Here is a 20,690-nt window from a genome sequence, read left to right as displayed (position 1 = left end):
ACAGTAACCTGTAGGCCCTGCACATTAAAGCTGGTCTGAGATACATATTTTAGAATTGTTATGTAGGGTATGAATGTATGTTGTTATGTCAAAGGGCTATGCTGCTTCATCCTCACAGATAAAGGACATTTAGATGTGTGAAAAGGAGAATATAGGCTGCCCATTGTATGGGAACAAACACCCCCTAGTTTGGACTGGTTGGGATAACTCATCTCGTCATGTTTCTTTACTCTCTGAAGATACTAAAGCCTGACATGACATTTCCAACTTGTCTTTGAAAATTAATAAAGGATCTGAATTAATCGTAATGGTTGTATAATAGTTAGTGTGATATTAATTTGATTATAAGCCAGACCAGTGAAGGGTTGTTGGAGGATGCACCTCACACAGAATTTGATTCATATCTGATTTAAGGTTTACATTTTTAATGCAAAAATTGTCATACCAATTTGTAAACCTTTTTAATTTGTAGATGATGTAATACATTCATTTGTGACCATTTTGAAATTGATTTCACTCCATGGTATTATATTGTTCTTTCTCCTTGTACTGTACATGTCTCCAGTGCATTTTAAGAGTGGCTGTGCTGACTCATCATCTCTCATGCTGTACACGTCCTTACTGCTTGATATTTCCAACATCAGGCTGTGGTGAAAGCCAAACATAACTATAATACTGCCCTCTGTGGGTAAGTGTGAGTATGTGAGAACTACTGCCAATAGCCTTGTGACTTTTCTCTCAGTGAGTATTTTCATAAAGATCCTGTGTGATCTTTATCACTGTTACCAAAGACACATATGATGAAACGTTAATGTTATTTGTAAATGCAAAATTTGAATTCATATTTAAATGTATTATTTTCATGTCATGAGGATTCCATATACTTAATTTTAGTATCAATACTGCTTCACAGGGAGTCTCACACATCAAAAACAAATAATAAAAGCTAATTAGTCATGTTTGAATAAAAGGATGGCAACAGGCCGCATATACAACTCACTGTACACATTGTCACAATATTGATCTCATGCCAGAGAACAATGCAACACAATGCGAATGCGGGCACTTGGAGCATACGCTTCTTATTCAATTCTGTGAGCGATGAATGAACCATAGTGAACGATGTCAACAGTGCTGGACGAGATCCTACAAACACTGGAGGGCTGAGGGGATTCAAACAGCCTCTGCAGTCAATCAGAGTTTAAGGGAGGAGGTGGAAAGTGAAAGCCAGGAAGAGAGTGAACCTTTTATTAATGAATAGACGCTTTGGACGCTCAAAGAAGTGTGCAGCCAAAGGAAACTCTCATGCTATTTTTTGGAAGGGGTGTGAAATGCCATATGGGAATGTTTTACTGATGGAAGTGTGCTTGAAAACAGTGTGAATTTTCCAGCTCTTGGTGTGTTTTCTTTGGTTGCCAGCCTGGATCACGACCTGTTCCGGTGTACACGGTGTAGCGTTTTTGTGCAACTTTGTCTTCTTCTCTAAACAACTTAAAAACAACACAAATGTTTTGCAGACAATATAATCACATGAAACAAAATCAGCCACAGCTGCTGCTGCAGATGTGTGCAGTGCTGTCCACCCAGATTCTAGCCCTCGATTCACTTTTACAGTGAGTCTTTTATACACTTTTATAGTGAGTCTTCATTTACTGGATTGAGTGGATTCATTAACTCTTCTCCTCGACATGCAACAATTACTTTAGTTATTTGAGTTTTACACGAGATGAGAGAGGCAAGTATGGCAAAATGAATACAATTCATACAAGAAATGGCTAAACAAATGACACCTATCCCTAAATAGGTTCATGCTCAATTGCAGGCCGGTGTAGGAGAAAAGCATGTTTAATTTTAACTTGAAATAAATCCCTCCAACAGGAGGGTGAGATGAAAAAAAGAGACATGCTATGAAAACAGCAGCTTTTTTTGATCAATCCATCACAGCATGTGCTGTTGAGGTGAGTTTCAGTTCAGTCAAAACTCCACCACCTGAACTTCAAATCAAGGCCCATAATTCATGGCGACACTTCTTACTTCCTGTGCTCAGTCCTATGTGCGCATGCCTACACGTGGAGGAACTGTAGTGCGTAGAATAAACACATCAAATAAATTCTCACTTGCTGCAAAATCACAGGAAAGTGTGTCTATTTGTGACTAATATAATTCAAATGAACACTTACATTATGGGACAGCACGGACATAGAGGATTGGTCGTGAACTCACATCAACCAGTTGTGTGTGATCACTCATTGTTGCTATGGAAGAGTGAGCAGTGTGAAGATGATCTTTTAAATGTCGTGTTTGCAGAAAGTGGCGTAGAAAGTATTTTATGTCTGAGTTAGTCAGCGACCACATGAAGCATGAGCTTGGCTTTAGAAGCACTGGTTCCTGGAATCAGAGGATGTTTTTGTCATTAGTGCACACACTCACCTGTTGAATCACGTAAAGACTCACGCAAACTTCGGGGAAGTCTCACGCAGTCACTTTCTGCACAACCAGCAACATAATCAGAAATGATTGCATTTCACATTTTTAGAGCAGCACACATTTAGTATGCTGCCTGCCAACAAAATCAATACATACTGAGTAAAAATCAGTTGTGCTCCACCTATACCTAATATGCCCTCATGATGGCACCAAATCCCAAACTTAAATACAGTACAGCCAAATAAGAACGATGTCTACAATATATATATATACACAAAGAGCAGACTTCATATCAGCCACTGCTGACGAACAAGTTGCGTGAACTCTCTTCATCAAAGAGACGACTCAGTTCAAACGCTGATGAGGCTTTTCAAATCAGCTTGTATATCCTCTCGTCGGAAAAAACGAAGTGGCCACATGATGATGACTGCAGCAGTTTCATCATCTGCTGGATGACTAACAGCCTTTCAGAGCCACTTAGAATCATCTGCCGACTTCACATGTGGGCGTCTCAGCTTATTGTAAACAGGACACTGAATGAACATGCCAATCACTACCAGGCCCTGAACAAATGACATTGATGCATATTCTCCAAGGGACCAAGCAAGCCTTTGATTGCTTTTGTTCATCAGCTAATCAGAAACGCTGCTAATAGACTGCTTTTCTGTTTGAGGTGTTTACATTGTGGAGAGACACCCCAACCTCTTTTCAAACAAAGTGTTCGACCTCTCAGTGGCTGTTTAACACTGAAGCTGTGTGTGCTCCACTGAGATATTGTATTCAGACAAATTCCTGCGAAGCAGCCACACATACACACAAACACGGCGTATTTTTAGGGTCATATCACTGTCTAAATATTTTTGACCAACCACAAAGCTGATCGCACAATCTTCAATAGCAACCAAAACAAAATGTCCAAAAAGTTTCATCTGTTCTGCATCAGGAGCAAAAAAAAACAACCGGCTTCTGCCCTGATGTGTCCGGGGACCTCTATAGCTGTGAGTGAGCCAGTCAGGAGTCGCCCTGGGTAAATATTACAGGTCGTTAGCTTTCAAGGCTTTTCTTTTCCCTTGCAGGATGTCGTGCTGCTGTTTTTTTTAAGCGTGTGTGTTGTTCAGTAATATTAGCACAGGAGCTTTCTGAGCTGAGTGGTGTAAATCCTTTCCTTCCGCTTCCATTGATAGGTGGCTGAAATGTTATTCAAACAGTTACAGTTAGAAGCACATTTTCTGCAGGCTAACTTTCCACACTTTGCAAATATCTGTATTTTTAATCCTGGTTAAGTAGTTAAATATGGTTTCACCGTATTTACATGTTTGACAAAAAAACATCTTAACTCAAGGCCCACCTTCTAGCTTTTCTGGAGCTTTCAACCGCATCACGCAGCCTCAGCACTCTCCTCAGCAGTCACAGAAACAACAACTCAGCTGTCATCGAATGTCCTAAATATGACAACTGAGCTGAGGAATTCCATGATATAATGGTTGTTAGTGTTGTTGTTTTTTTAGTGTTGTTTTTTGTTAAACTATATGTTTCCACGTTAAAGAATAAACTTTCAGGCTATACATATTTATATGGCCAAAGTTTAGAAATCACTTTAGAGTAATTCTAAACTTCACATACAACATTAACCTGAACTCTTAGGCCTTATCCCAAAGTTGTGTTTCACTTTTAAACCTCAACTGACAGTCTGATAACAATGTTTCTTACCAACATTGATAACTCAAACATTAAAGGTATTAATACTGATGCATGTTGAACATGATATCACTTTAGTTTGTCTCTCCAATGAAGAATTGATCATTCTTATGGAGGCTTTTGCAAAGTTGGAAACACTCAATGTTCCCATGTGCCAGAGATGTTATTAATGCTTCCTGAGATTGTTTTGTTTTTGAAATCAGCTACCTGTACTTGGCAGAACACACCGTAACTTGTTAATGTACAAATGAACAACATAAATTCGCATAACGGGACACACACACACACACACACACACACACACACACACACACAAAGACACAGATGTGGCCGAATGAACGAGCTGTGATCAGAAGTGTTTGCCTTAGTTGCCAAGACGGCTGTTTTACAGCTGTATTTGTTCCTGAATGTGCTTTTTTATGGTGCACGGTAGGTCACGCACGACATCTAAACACTGCCAGAGTAAAAAGGGGGCTTGCACGTACCCCTTCACCTCAACCCTGCCACGCGCGCAGGCGTAGGAAGTCTGCCCACACACATTAGACACAGCCCACATCAAAGTAACTGCACTAATCCCACCAGGAAACAGGGGATCCATAGGCCTAATCATGAAAGGATGAAAAATAAATAAGAGCTATCTCATAAACATTTACTTCAGCTGTAGTTAACAAGAGTCAAGGTTTTTCAAAGCTTTGTTTTTCTCAAGGTGAGATCTTAGGGGACTCTTCAGGTGATTTGTCTTCACGAGGTTTTAAAGAGAAGTGAGCTCATGCTGGAATCATCTGCAATCAGAATAAAAAAAGGAAAAAGCGTAAAACTGTTGAATGTATGTTAGAAGTATTGCTAAACCGATAAGCACTGACTATGGTCTTGCAAAAGTAACAATAAATCATTCAAGACTAAAATATGAAAATCCATTTGGGCTTCATTTTTACAGAAGCAAGGCGCAAACATAAAATGTGTCTTTTGAAAAAAACAAAAACATATGCATACATTTTCGTAAATGTTTACATTGAATTCATGTGCAGAGTTAAAAAAACATGGCATGATCAGCAAAGGCAGTTGACCAGGACCATAAAAAAAATCCCTTTCAAACCAATATGTCGATGCAATGTTTAGGAGTTTAGAGGACCTCCAACACATTGTGTATTCTGAGGAATCCTCTTTTCAAATGCAGGAATTAAAGGCAACCTCTTTGATCTTTTTCTGTTTCTTTGAAATTGTTCTGACGAACCCATCATTTTTGCAGTGAGCCCGAAAGCCCCTGAACGAACCTCAGGGCCTTCAGGAGGTTCGAGCACTGTGGGTTTGCTTCACAGAGGAGAGCCGGGCAGCCACCTGGTGGGGCTGTGGGAGAGGGGAAATGGACCGTAATCAAACGAGCCGCCACAGAAACACCAAGTGTTCACTGGGTTTACGAGGCAGTGCACCACGAACAATGAAAGAGGAAACACCTTTTTTTTCTCAGACATTCCATGCTGGTCTTTGTCTTGGAAATGTCTTTCAGTCATGTTGTCCTCTCTTGAAACTGCTGTGAAACTTTAGCATCGCTTTTGCTTCTCCCATTGGTGACAGAAAATGATAAACCCACCATAATAAATTCCAGGGAATTAATGAGTTGAGACATTGTATGTATAAGGGTGGAATGAGTGCGGCTGCATGGCTCAACATTTCTACGAGTTACACACTTCTGAACACAGAACCGACCATGCTCTGTTCAAATACAATTATATGAGTCCAGTATGGTTTGGCCTGCAGCCTTCCATTATGTTGGTCAGCTGGAAGATGCTTGTTAGGAAGAAAAGAGAAAAGAAGACAGAAATAGGACAGATGAACACCGGTAAAGATTGGGACTTTTGTACTTGCGGTGAAACGTTTTTAATGTTTTTCAGTCTTGAAAGCATCCCATCACTAAAGACATATAAATACATGACCTCAACAACAGTAGGAGTAGCTCTGATGCCATATCACAAAGATAACAATTACATCTGTCGGAAATTATTTTGGCAAGAGCAAAGAGTGGCAACTAAATCTTAAAGTCAACATTTACTCCTGCAAACACTGCCAAAAGATTTACTCCTTTGTGCGCTGTTGCCACATTTAATGTCAAATCCAGAGTTGCAGTAAGTAATGTACAAGATGCCAAGAATGTGTCTGTTTACCAAGCAACCGCACAATATGAGCCTTTCTGGAGCATTTGTCTTCAAGCATAATGTCCAAATTCATGTCAAGCAGGCCACTGACGGGCCCGGTGTGGTCACAAGCAACTATTAACAAGCAAGAATACAACTGCACGGATACATACACACATTAACAATGACAAGGATCCTTATTTCCATCACACAGATAAATGAAGCACTTATTATATGCCAGATTAATCTTCCTATATTTATTAGGTCTTTAAAAAATCTGCACATGGAAAAAAAAGCAATAAACCACAGAACAGCTGCACGGGTCTGTACTGTGTACGACCTCATCTCTTGCCCCAGAATGCGCCTCTATCACCCCTGTGTACCTCCAGCCGTAACAACAGTGCCAGCAGGCCAGATGTGTGGGACACAGAGGTGCAGAAGGATCCTACCCAGCCCCCCAAGAGATTTCCAGATCCATTTGGTCCTCGTGTTTCAGGCCCGGGCTGTCAACCCCAGTGCCAGGCTGCACATGACGGCGGCCTGGCAGACAGGCTGCTGCCACTGGTCACGCTCAGCGGCAGCTAGCTTGAATGATTTAAAGGGCGATTTGTGTGCATTTGTGCGAGTGTGTCGATGCATGCACATTCTCTCGACATCTATTTTTATTTTTATTATCTATTTCTATCTCCAGTATGCTTTGCATGTACTTCCATTGGCTATACAGCATTTCTTTCATTCTTTCTTTCACAATACATCCACAATGACTTGTCTTTGGACGACATCTTGCTCTAGAGACAAATTAGTCTTACAGGAATGTAATTATACTGTAAATACGTGCCGTTTATATCATGCACATATGCACAAAGTCACTAGAGATTGATGTAAAGTAGCTGGATTAAACCCTGTAATGACAACACATCCACAGTCTGCTTACATGCAACAAGTAATTCTTCTGCTCGAGGACTGAACTTTGTCTTGTTAAGTTAAGAAAACACAAAATCCCATTCCCCTGAAGTTCTGATGAGTGCATTAAAATGTAAATTGGTTTCATGAGATTTTAGTCATATGCACTTCATCCCCAAATCGAGTCAGCATCATGGAAATTCCATTGTGATATTGACTTTAATAATGGTATTTCTCCATGTGTGCTGCAGGGGCATATCTGTTGGAGCTTGTGCAATAATCAGTCACAGGGCAGAATGGGTCCATTCTTCTTGGACCCCCCCCCCCCCATCTGAAATGCACGGAGAGAAAGATAGATGCTTTCAGTCCTTTTAAGCCATTATGAGCAAACATCCCGGCGAAACCCTTTAAAATGACAAGACCATCTCCCCCCAGTGCAAAAAAACAAACAAATCATTTCTTCCGCTCTTCCGCTCTTCCCTCATCTCCCGTCCTGTGCTGCTGCTCCTCCTCCCCTTACATGCGATTGTAGATGATGATGATGATACATAAAGTAAAAGCCAGTTGTTGGCCTCATCCTTACAGCTGCTGCTGAAGTGATTGCAACGATAAACTAGCATCTATCTGCAGACACAGGATGCCATGTTAATGGTTTTAAAATCATTCAGTCCCCAGAAACAACAGACCTAAAAGAAGAAAAATCAATCACTATCACTTAACTGGCCAAAAACTACAAGTATACAGGACTTTGTGCAGCAGCATTGGAATGATTGGTTACCTGTGATGGGGGACAGACTATGGAAGACACACAAGCTCACATGGAAGTAAACTCCCCAAGATAATTAATTTATAGAGATATCATAAGGACTTAATTATGCAGGAGGCCCCAGCCACCCAAATGACCACTCCCTAAGCCTCTCTGCTGCTCATCAAAATGAACTCACTTGTCAAAATGTGTTGAATGAAGAGGCGAAGAGGGCAGACTCATCCCACAGTCCCCCACCTCCAAAATGTTGGCCTCTGCATCTATGTCACTGTGTCTGCCTCTGTCTACTTGTCAGTCCCAAATACGTTTCAGGCTTGAGCACATTGAAAAGTGAGTGCGATTTGGCACAGTAGGCTGCCGTTATCCTGGAGCGAGTTTTACAGGTCAGATGCGAGCGCTCAACCCACCTCCTTTCTCTCCCACTTGCAGATTTTACACTTTCTTGTTATTCCCTCTTCTCATTCTTGTATTCCATCCAAACCCAGTCCATGTTTTATCCCCGGGCCCCTTTAAGAAACGCTGTGCACACGAGGATCCAGAAAAGCTTCTAGCGGATGAGGAATTGTTGCATTTTTGGAACATTACAGCACGATTCTGACATGTTGTAAAATGGGGGAACTATATTGCTCTGAGAGTTTTCATTGATTCCTTTTTGGGAACGCAGGCAGAGACTGGGGATTTAACCCAATGTTGTCTTTGGGATAGTGACACGATAATGTAAATAGCAAGACAGGAAAAATAGAAATAAAAGTCATATATTACACACTGTATATGCTTGTGTAAATGTACACAATCCCACTTGCTCTCTTTCTCTTTATCACACACATTTACTGTCTGTTGAGATAGAAAATAAACACAACAAACACATCGTGATACACTCACACAACCACATGTAAGGACACTCACTGTTCCCTATAGCCCCAAACCATAATGTTGACCATGACATTAACAATCACAATGCTTAACCCCAACACCTAACCTGACACCGGAAAATAATCCTATTTCTAACCTTTACCCTCATGCCTTGTCTTAACCAGACGAATGTCTTTTGAAGAAGTGAAAATGTCCTTACTTTCTAAAAGGGTTGAGCACACACACACATACACATACACACACACACACACACACACACACACACACTCGCACGCACGCACACAAACACAGCTGCATTTCAGATTGCAGATCAGGAGACATATTGTCCTTATATGGTCACGGTGTAATTTTGCTCTCAGTTCTGCGAGCTGGACTAAATCTCAGGGTGTTGAGATAATATATACGAAAACCTGCGAACTTGAGTTGGATGAGAACAAAAGACACCAGACTCCAGTTCCTCCAAGTGAATTGTTTTGTAGCTGCTGCGATGATTGCGCAACTGCCTTACTCCAAAAAAATGCAAAATCTTACCAAGTATATTTGTCTAATTACAAGTCAAAATTTCTCACAACACCGAGACACAATCACCTTACAAGTAACATTTCAGTGTGATAGGGTCCGAAATATCTCTATCTTATTCCAAGCAATATCATCGAGCACATTTTAGCTTGTTCCATTGGCAGACGTTTTTAATTGTTAGAAAACAAAACCACCTTGTGTTCATTGATTTTCTTTTACTTATTCTTGAAGTGGTCCTTTCTCCCCGTGTGTGTGTCACTTGACTGCAGCTCAGGGTCATAGTCCTGCACAGCTGGTCAAACCTGTGTTGAATTCTTATTGAACTCATGATGAACTTTTCTTTTGTTTTTTAAAAGAATATTGCTGACAGTGTTAGTCGCACTGTCTATATCCATCCACTACCCGCCATGAAGGTTTCACTCTGCCCTGAATTATGGTTGTACACATTGTGGTACACTTTTCTGGTGAGATCTTGTAATTGTTATGGAAGAATTTTACCTCACAACAAGAGAGAAGGCCAGAGCACATGTGACTGCCATGTGGCCGGCTTTGTGCCGTCGACACACACGCTGCGATAATAACGCTACCCAAACTGGTTTACAATTATAAGGAATTTAATTCCACTGATGTAAGTACATTTACAGTTATACATTGGAGTGTACACTCCTATGACATATTAAAACAATAAAACCCCATTTGCAAAAAACCTCGCTCGGCTCCTCCGGTTAACCACATCTGTCGTCCGGGAGCATTCAGGTGAGAGAGAGCCAGGAAAAAAAGACTTTGAATTACCCCTCCCACATATTAATTCACGACTCCTCCCTTCCGTCTCAATTTCTATTGGCTACCCACCCTCAGCTCAGCAGACGCCTGTCTTCACATCTGTCTCTCCTGAGCAGCTAATCCATTCAATGATTGTCAGTTATTGCTTAATCCCATCTATAATAATCCTTCAAAATAAAAGCTACACTTCTGCACTTGGCAGAAGTTTCATGCTTCTGCATGTATGTTTATGCTTATGTTTATCTTAATTATGCATTCTCAAAACCCTTATGATTATGACTAACTATGAATTATTAATTATGAATTATTAAACACTTTTATTATATCTACTAACTACAGTTTTTTACTCAAATTTCTTACAATTCCCCCCTAACTCACAGTTCACTGTGAGTTAGCTACTCAAATGTAGTTAGTTATGCAAATGTCCCTGGAGACCTCCCCCCTACTCAATCCAGGGAAAGGCTCCCTATCTATCTAAACCGAGGCAAAGAATTCATGCACACAGATATCATTTCAAGTATTTCTGTTCAGTTCGTTTCAAGATAGAGTGCGTTGAGAGTCACTGCCTTCCACGTCTTGGGGCTGGCAGGATCAGGATACACCCTGTAGGCTAGAGAACACATACTGAGAAGCCTTGACTGTTCTTTTACACGTGACAAAATTACATTTCTTAATCTTTACACCCTAAAATCCCTTTATAACCCAATTAAACAAAAAATTTAATCTCCAAATACTCATCCAAAACAATCCGTCTATTTTCCAAACTTCCAACATCTCACTGGATGTTTTAGAAGTCCATCTGGATGGTCAGGAACCGCTCGTGAAGTCCCTCTGGTGGCCTCATCTAGACTGTGGCCATCAGAAGCTCCAATTCGTCCTCATCCTCGTCACATAACTGGTTGCCTGGACTGGTGTCTGGCTCATCGGTGAAACAATAAACCCCTGTAGAGGTCCACGGATGCACGGGAACCCCCATCCACAGACAACTCGGAGGCTTATGATGACAGCACACAGAATAATTACGATTGCCAAAAATGTATGTTTTCACTGGCTAAGCATACTTCCCAACCAGTCGGTGAACGGATCAGTGACACCAGAGTTGTCTGCTAGCTCTTGGCTGAGTGCTGTCAGTCCCTCCAGCTCCCTGGTCACCGATCCATCAGGAGCTGTGTTATTCGGAATGAAAGTACAGCACGCAGACCCAAACATCTGGCACACGCCACTTTTCTCTGCTAAATCATCTCTAATGCCATTCTGTTCTGCAAGGTCATTAAACTAGTCTTCGCCAGCTGTGCATGCAGTCCTGATATGGCGTCACTGGTGAAGTTTACTAAACGCTGTTGGTTATAGTAAATGTAGTTGATCCAATCGACATTTTTATTAATCATCACCCTCTGAGAGAAAACAGATTCTAAATCTGCTGCTATTTGATTTCTGGCTTGAAAGTCATTAGACACCCCCCTTGGCAGTCTTATGACATCTTATGTACACTTGGTCATCAAAGGCCCCCTTCGGGCCGCCGGCATCTCTTTTGGATCTTCTGTTAGCATGTGGGCGTGGAGAGATGAGTTCTCCATAAGTTGCATCAGTGACAGGCAGGATATAGAATGACAATACAAGTTGCATCAACGCACCTGTCCAATCTTTAGGCAGGATTGGATGTATGGTTCTTCCTCCACACCACCACCATAAATCAGCTCTAGGTGCTGTCTGTCTTAACACACTGTTATATAGATAGTCGCTAGCGTTGTGACTGTGGCTACAATTTGCAATAATACTACCTACATTGGGCCCCATAGCTGTATCTGAGACTATACAATCAAATGGACCCTCTGTAACCTTGAACAGAGGTGGGGTATTATATTATACAGGTGGGTAATCTCAGTGTAGCCTCTGACAAGTGTGTTGGAGGGGCAAAGTGTCATCAGTAAACAGAGTTAAAATACAACTAATTCAGGACTTAGGAGTCTGAATCTTGAAGGAACTGGTGTTGCTAGGGGTCTAGATCCTAAACACACAATACAATCTGTACTACTGGCTTGAAGCCGTATATTGTACCCACCATAAATTCCCATCTGCCATTCCGGTTTCCACCCCTTACCTCATTCTCTGCGTCAGTCGTATGTCGAACCTGGTCTTTTACAGGCTTAACAATAATCCTAATGAGCCCTTGTGGGGCAGGACTATCAGTAGCCTTTCCCTGTACTACGTAAAGTCCTCAGTCAGTCAATTTAGGTAAGTCTTAAGGATTACATCTACCCACCCCCTTTGTACACATCACAGGCATAATATGATAACAGCTTCCCATACTTATGTGTGGCAGGCCCACACTCGTCAGTTATGATGCACACGGTTTTGGTCATCCACCCGCAGGCGTGTTCATACTTGGGACCGGAAACGACTTCACAGAAGTCGAACTGGACCGTTGATGTTGTACCTTCTTTGAACATAAGAGTGAGAGTTACATTTTCATAGGTGAGTGTCGTCAGAGAAGCCTCTCTACGTGGTCTAAGATCGGTTTGATTAGCTACTGAGGCTAAATGTCGAATCCTGATGTAGTCATGCATGTGATCTGGTTCCTGTCTGTGGTTAATTCCACATACTAAGGGGGAAGCTACTGAAATCAGGGAGAAAGTAATTAGAGACTTCCATAACCCACTGACCCTAGAGTCTCCTAATGGACGCCCTCGCTTAAACTGTGGGGAAAACGTCATCTTCAGTACTGTCTAAACCCCTCTTTTGAGGTGTCTTTAACTTCAAATTTTCCTGTCTGATGTTCACTCCTGTCTCTGCGAGTGTCACACTTGTTACCTTCGCTGCTGCACAGTGAGTGAGGTGGTGTCAAGTTGCCAATACTACCTCCCATGGACCGGTCCACCTTGGTTCACTCCACCTGCGCTCATGGACTCTTATCCACACCAGACTGCCTGGTGACACATCAGCCTGCTTCCTTTCGTCAGCTGCTGCTTCTGCGTTTGTCACCTGAGGAAACAACACTCGGCTCATGTTAGTTAGAGCTCCCGTATATTTCTCAATTTCTAGAGTTAGCAAGTCTAGTTGTGGTTTATCATGACGTTATTAAATCTCAAAATTTGTGAGTAGCACCTTTACTGAAAACGATTCTAAATGTGGATCTACAAAATATGTTTGACACCTTACCATAAATGTTTGACACCTTACCATATCCCCCCTTCACCTCGATATCTCTGCTGTAAGGGATCACATGGCAACCATCTATGTATCTTGCCTATACAGTGAACCCCCCCCATGGTCCTGGTGACAGCATGGGCATCTGTTGATGTCTCACGGGAGGAGGTCCAGCTGGACCTGGTCGTAGGTACTGCTGATGTTGTGGTGGGAACGGAGCATGTTGTGGTGCTGCACTGATCTGTCTTCCTCTTCCCATTTGCCTTGGGCAGTCTCGGGCCCAATGGCCCCATCTCCCACATACGTAGCACTCACCAAACCTGTCAGGGTTTTCTCTGTTTCCTGGTTGGCCATATCCGCCTGCTTGGTAAGCTCTGCCTCTTCCATATTCTCTGCCTCTGTTGGATGCCCGTGCACGTCCTCTGCCTCTATAATGTGGTGGAGGTTGGTAGTACACCACTGTGTGGGCTGGTACTGCTGGATTTGGTTGGTATGAGGTCGGGGGTGCAGCTGGATATTGGGGCTGTTGTGAGGCCTGAGCCTTGTCTACGGCCATCTGTTTCTTGGCCAGATGTTTTCTACTTATCTCTCTGTCAGCCGCCGCTATTTGAAGTTTCAGCAGCCGCCGCTGCATGCTCTTTATGTCTTCCTGTCCTTTTGTCTTCTCAGTTAGCTGTCGCTGGTTGTAGTGAGTTAGGTGTTTCCTCCACATGGCATCTTTCATGTTGCTCAAGCCTACTACTTCTCCCAGCGCTGTCCGTACCGGTGGAGGCAGGCCCATCTGCACAGTGTGTCGCCATACTACAGTGGTGGCTTCATTGCCGTCATGTCTCCCCCCTGTTGCCCTCTGCCACTCTTCTTCAGCTCTCCTCAGGTACTGATGGGTTTCTTCCTCTGGTTTTATCTTCAGTCCCGAAAGAGAGTTCGTTTTTGTTTTTTTGGCCCAGATTCTCCGCATTGCTGACCAGAAAACTCCTCGAAAGTTGTCAAATGGGGTTTCATCCCCCCTGTTGGTCGTTCCTGTACTTACCTCCAAAATGTTCTATTTGGCTGTTCCTTCGGTGTGGATCATCACGGCACGGATGTCTCCCAATGCCAATTTATCAGCTGCTGTGAGTTTTTCAAAGACACGGATCCACGGATTGGCTCCACCTGCCAGCGGTGGCAACGCCTTTTCCAGTGCGTCCATGTCTCGATGTCCCCATGGCACAAACTCAGCTTGTCCGTTGGATTTTACCAACTCTCCTACTTCCTTACTCTGCTTCTTTAATGTAAACATTATGCAGCCTAGGAGTATTCAAATGTGTGTATTACATGTGCATGCTTGTCATCACATGAATCAAAATCAACTCACCCTCTGTGCTGTATGGCGTGTGGCCGCTGACTCCAAAACTGGGATCCGCTGCTCCACTTCCCAGATCTGGACCCACTCAACCACACACCTTGACTGAAACAAACACAGAACTGCCAAAAGTTCAGCAGTAAATGTTAGCATACGTCTGTAGTGTAAGAGAGGTCAACGATCTCTCAAATATGTTGCGCCGTCCGTGTCAATATTGATTCTTAGGAACTATGTAAAATAGTAAATGTACCAAAATTAGTCAATACTGGATATGTGAAGGAATCTCGAATCCAAAATTGAAGCTGGAATTCCGAAATCAAACTCAACATCTAAATCAGAATCACAATCACAATCCAGTTCCAAATCAGAATTCGAAAGGTTTAAAATTGGAAGTAAAATGAAATTAAAAAACAATGAATAATTAATCAATTAAATATTAAATTCAACTTTAAAATCAATAACTGTGTTCAAGATATTCAATCAGAAATACCAAGGCAAGTCAAACTGTTGAACTGCACTTACACTCTGGTCTGCACAAGAATGAATCACAATTAAGTTCAAGAATTGAAGAACAACTGAAACCATTAATCTTTGTTAAAATGCTGAATTAAAACCAAAGTCAACAACTAAAGTTATAATGCTTAATTAAAACTAAAGTCAGGATGTAAGCACAAAGGTCATAGACAATGAATTTCTAAGACTGTTTTGTGTAATTTATCTAGGAAGCCACTGGGTGGCATAAAACTATGCTGTGATTGTCTCTCTAAGTCACCAGATGTCAGTCTCTTTTAGTACTAATGTAATGACAGATTCAAAACACTAGGTTTAATATTATTATTATCATTAACTAGCAGTTACTCCTTCTTCTGTTTAATTGTTTTTAAATCTCCTTTTCTTTTGCCTTATGTTTTGATGCTTTTAATGGTTTTATGTGAAGCACTTTGAAATGTGCTATATAAATAAACTTGCCTTGCCGTCTGCGCCGGACCGGAAGTTGTTCTGCGCCAAACCGGAAGTTGTCATGAAACCGGCTTTTTTACAGATATGCTATCCGCAATGCTAACGAAAAAACGGAGCTTCTGATAAAGCGTACGCACACACAAGTATCACCAAAATCCCACACTTTAATTCCACTCATACGCCTTCTGTCTCCTCTCTCAATCCAGCCGTTATTTTATTTTATAAGCACTTATTTTACATACATCGTACCGCAACGCCGGAGCTACACGTAGCTAGCGTTAGCTCCCCACAGCGCGGTCATGCAATATCAATCATTTTAAACGTATTTCCACGCTGCTAAAACACAGACTAGTCACACGTATTATTGGACTTATTTAGTCATCATTTTAAACGTATTTCCACGCTGCTAAAACACAGACTAGTCACACGTATTATTGTTATTATTAACCCTTAAACCTCCGGTTAACGGGCTTTAGCTCCGCCGGACCTGAGCTCACTGTTACGTATATGAAACGCGAGTTATTCACTTCCAACGCCACAAACCACTCACCCAGTCTGTCTAGTTTCACCAAAGCCCTTATTCTACGCCCTCTGAATCACCACATGATCCACTAATTATATTCACAGCCAAAGCTAGCAAGAGTGTCTTTCCTGAAGCCTGCGGCCTCAGAAGCTAACTCCCGCTAGCCTAGCTCTCTAAGCAACTTATGCGACGTGACCCGACATTTGTGGACTAAGCCCACAAAGGTTTGCACACCTAAGCCCCTCAAAGCCACAACATCTCAGTTCGCCTCGCTACATAACTGCTTTAAACTAGCTATCTGCAGGCCTAACAATACTTATGTTGGGCCGAAGGAGGCTCCCAGCATGAGCAAAGCAGTTTCGCCCGTACCACAGCTTGTTTGATTCCAATGTGGTGATTTACTTACTTACACAGCGCTGTCCGTCTTTAATTAATTCTTAGGATCCTTATACTCTTGACTAATCCCTTAAGTTCATCATACTTCAGACAGTAAATCGTACTTACCTCAGTGGAACATGGCCTCCCTCTGTTGGAACGTACCCACCGGCAACGGAGCGTTAGCCGTTAGCAGCGCTTAGCCAAGCAGAGATTCCCCTAAGATCTAGAAACTAACTCACAGATTTCATGAAACGGCTCTGCTTACCGATATTGTGGGCCCAGGATTGTCTGCTTGACTAATGCCGCCGTCAGCACACACCGCGAGGCCGGCAAGACTGTCCCATCTGGGGTTCGCCAAATTTGTTATGGAAGAATTTTACCTCACAACAAGAGAGAAGGCCAGAGCACATGTGACTGCCATGTGGCCGGCTTTGTGCCGTCGACACACACGCTGCGATAATAACGCTACCCAAACTGGTTTACAATTATAAGGAATTTAATTCCACTGATGTAAGTACATTTACAGTTATACATTGGAGTGTACACTCCTATGACATATTAAAACAATAAAACCCCATTTGCAAAAAACCTCGCTCGGCTCCTCCGGTTAACCACATCTGTCGTCCGGGAGCATTCAGGTGAGAGAGAGCCAGGAAAAAAAGACTTTGAATTACCCCTCCCACATATTAATTCACGACTCCTCCCTTCCGTCTATCTCAATTTCTATTGGCTACCCACCCTCAGCTCAGCAGACGCCTGTCTTCACATCTGTCTCTCCTGAGCAGCTAATCCATTCAATGATTGTCAGTTATTGCTTAATCCCATCTATAATAATCCTTCAAAATAAAAGCTACACTTCTGCACTTGGCAGAAGTTTCATGCTTCTGCATGTATGTTTATGCTTATGTTTATCTTAATTATGCATTCTCAAAACCCTTATGATTATGACTAACTATGAATTATTAATTATGAATTATTAAACACTTTTATTATATCTACTAACTACAGTTTTTTACTCAAATTTCTTACATAATCAGTAAGCGTATGATCTTCTTTGCTTCCTTCCTCTCCATCCTCCGAGACCCCACGAAGAAGGCACGGCATGGATCAACTGTACTAAACCAATCAAAACTAGCCATGAAACCAGAGTGATCCCCACATTCTGTCACAAATCCTTATCCTCCAAAAGAAAAAGAAGTTCAAGAAAACAGCCTCAACTTTATTCTGGGCGAGTGCAGCTTATAGCACTGCTCATCATGGCGCCTCAGAGCCTTTCATTGTGGATGACTGTGAAAGCTGCTCATCTTACCCCTGCAATGGCTGCTGATGCCACGGAGACGTCTGTCCTTTACAGTTGAGAAATGTTTATTGTGCACCCCATTCACATTTACCTCATCTGAGATGATGTACAGTGTATCTGGGGTAAAGCAGAGAAGGGCCTTCCCATTGTATGTCCATCTGTGGAAGCTTAAGAACCAGTTTAATACCTTTGACTGCTTGACGCTCAGCTAGTAGACTGCCAGCGTTGAGATCATACAGCAAAGACGTTTTTTTCGAATCCTGAATTATAACCAAGAAGCACAAAGTAAACTTCAATGTCCTTTTTTCAAAACCCCTTTATGAACTCTTTCATAAACTTTGGGAACTTCCATCTATTCCTGTTCTTTCGTATCATCTTTTGGAGTTTGACGAATGCATCATGGGAGACACATACGCACACAAAGTGACGTATTTGTGAGTGACAGAGACAACATTTGTGGCATAAATAACAGCCAGTGCAAGTTTTCCTTTCTCAGCTGGCCAAATGTCATAAATATGAAAAACAGATTGTGTTTTTTGAGTCACACTTGGCAAAACATTTACACTCAAAATAGATGCACATGTTGCTTGAGGAGTCCTCTTTTTGCCATGAATGCATGTCAGGATGGGCAGATTTGCGACCAGCTTACATTTGTGTTCAAACACAAACACACACGCACACACAAACACTCAAACCAACCAAACACCAGACGCAAACTCCACGTTTTACTACAACCCTGATTTACTACCTCCTGTCTCCATGACTAAATACTCCAATCTTGTCTCTCCCTGCCAAGCTCATATTTTCTTGCTTGCTCTCGATTTCTTTTCCCTGAAATGACGTTTTGCTGCTTGTTGTTATACGCAGAATTCTATCTGTTGAATGACACAAAGCCAGCAAATATTCATATAAATAAAAGCAAGATGGCATTATTTGAAAAAAAAAATGCGGGCACATTTTATCAGCTGATATAATAGAACGTCTAATTTACTAAGATACGGTTACACTGAAGAGGCTGTACAGGGTTTTCTTTCTTCTTTCCAATGGTAATGTGCATCTGTTTAGTGTTTGATGAAATGGCTTCAGACGTCACAGGCATGTCAAAGACATCACCAATCGAACAAACTCATCATTGTCACTCATGATATCCTGATTTGGTTTGTTTGCTTCGTTGGATAAAAAAAGTATAGATATGATTTTGCTGCACACGTGATAGGAAAAGTCAGGTGTGTGGGGGTCATTTCTGGTATGTGACATGCAAACAAAGGAACTTACTGAGGCAGTATTTCCTCTCTTTAGTCATGCTGCATTCTGAACTTGAAGGTGGTTCAATGCTCTTTCTGATTTTCTGCACATTTTATACCTGAATTAGTTCCAAGGGGCATCCAGTTAGTTTTCTTTTCTCCCAGTCAATCATCCTTGTGCCCTTTCTAGCCTCTCTTAAGCACTTTGTATTTTGACCGTTGACCTCTATACCCACATTATGCAGGTCTTCTTCCCCGGGGGATAGAAGAAATAAAAATAAAAAAACACTGAAAAACAATTCTCAATTCAATATAACAGCGCCTCAATAAACAAATGGATCAAGAAACGAAGGCATATCTCGCTCCGTTTCTTCTTATCTCTTATAAATATTGATTCACTATCATCATTTTCTTGATGACTTTTTGTCTGTATGTTTTAGACACTATGTGTATCTATTTCACCTTTAAACTTGATATGTGGACTTTAGCTTTTACTCTGTAATCCGTTCTGGGCTACTGTAGAAAGAGGACCTGCGCCGTATGTATAAATGTCTCATTCTATAGTAACGGAAATGCAATGATTCTTATTTTCAGGAGATTATAGAAGACATACTTATTAATATTATATTCCATTTCTGCCAGTAGATTCCCCTAAATGCTAGACACTGTTCCTTCATATAAAACTAAATTGTGACGTCACTCTGCGAGGGAACTAAGTTATCTATTTGATGTGATTCGTACAACACTCACTGTAACCAACCGAGACACAGACGTAGTCCACAGATACATCCTCCTCCCTCACAGTAAAGTAAATCAATAGATGAATAAATTGTCCTCCACCACAAGAGGACCCAAGGGACGAATCGAGGCGAGGGAAGGAGAAAGGCAAGTGTGCATATCTTAAAAGAAAACTGGTCCTGAACCATATGCTGATTTTGCTTTAATGAAGAGTGGCTCTTTTTCTGAATTTCAAATAAGCAAGAAGCAGAGAAATAAAAGGGAATCGCAGTCAGAAAGAGAAGCATCCCCCTCAGATAAAAAGATCTCTATGCTCCATGACTTATTCATGCACCCTGTGTGGCTGCTTAGAGTCCCATGGGAAGAATTAGATGGGAGGCCTGTCGATGTCTCCAGCACCATGAGGTCACATGTGACGCAGCCAGAAGGCAGAAGCTCTCTGAGCTCAGTCTGCCCTCCACTGACCTAAAGTACTCAGCCCGAGACAGCCACTTAGACTGCACATCAGCAAACAGAATTACCTCCCCATAAATATACAGTAAATGTCTCTTTGGGATATGCGGTCAGCCACAAATTCATCATAATCTCTTTGTTCATCAGATGCCTCTTCAGATCCGTGTGGACTCAAGGAGCATTTCGTTCGTTTTTTGGAATTATTTGTATGGATGGAGAAGTCTTTGTTCAGTGCCCAACAACTCCAATCCCTCCGTTGGTGTCTGTTATTTGAAACTCAAACAAACCTAACATCAAAAATGGACGGTGTTTGTTTTGACAAACAAAAACATGGCCTCTGTTGGCTACGCGCTGCAGCGCATGCCTGGGAGTGCAGCCCAGTGATTGCATTGGCTGCAGAGTGTGACAATCCGAACCGTATCGTGCAGGGAGAGGCCTGGGGAGGCAGCGTGCTGGAACGACAATAGCAGATGGATGTAATTCACTGTGTAGGAGCTCCCTTGG

This window comes from Melanostigma gelatinosum (genome assembly GCF_949748355.1).
Source record: "Melanostigma gelatinosum genome assembly, chromosome: 14".
NCBI lineage: Eukaryota > Metazoa > Chordata > Actinopteri > Perciformes > Zoarcidae > Melanostigma > Melanostigma gelatinosum.
This window is presented reverse-complemented; position numbering follows the sequence as displayed.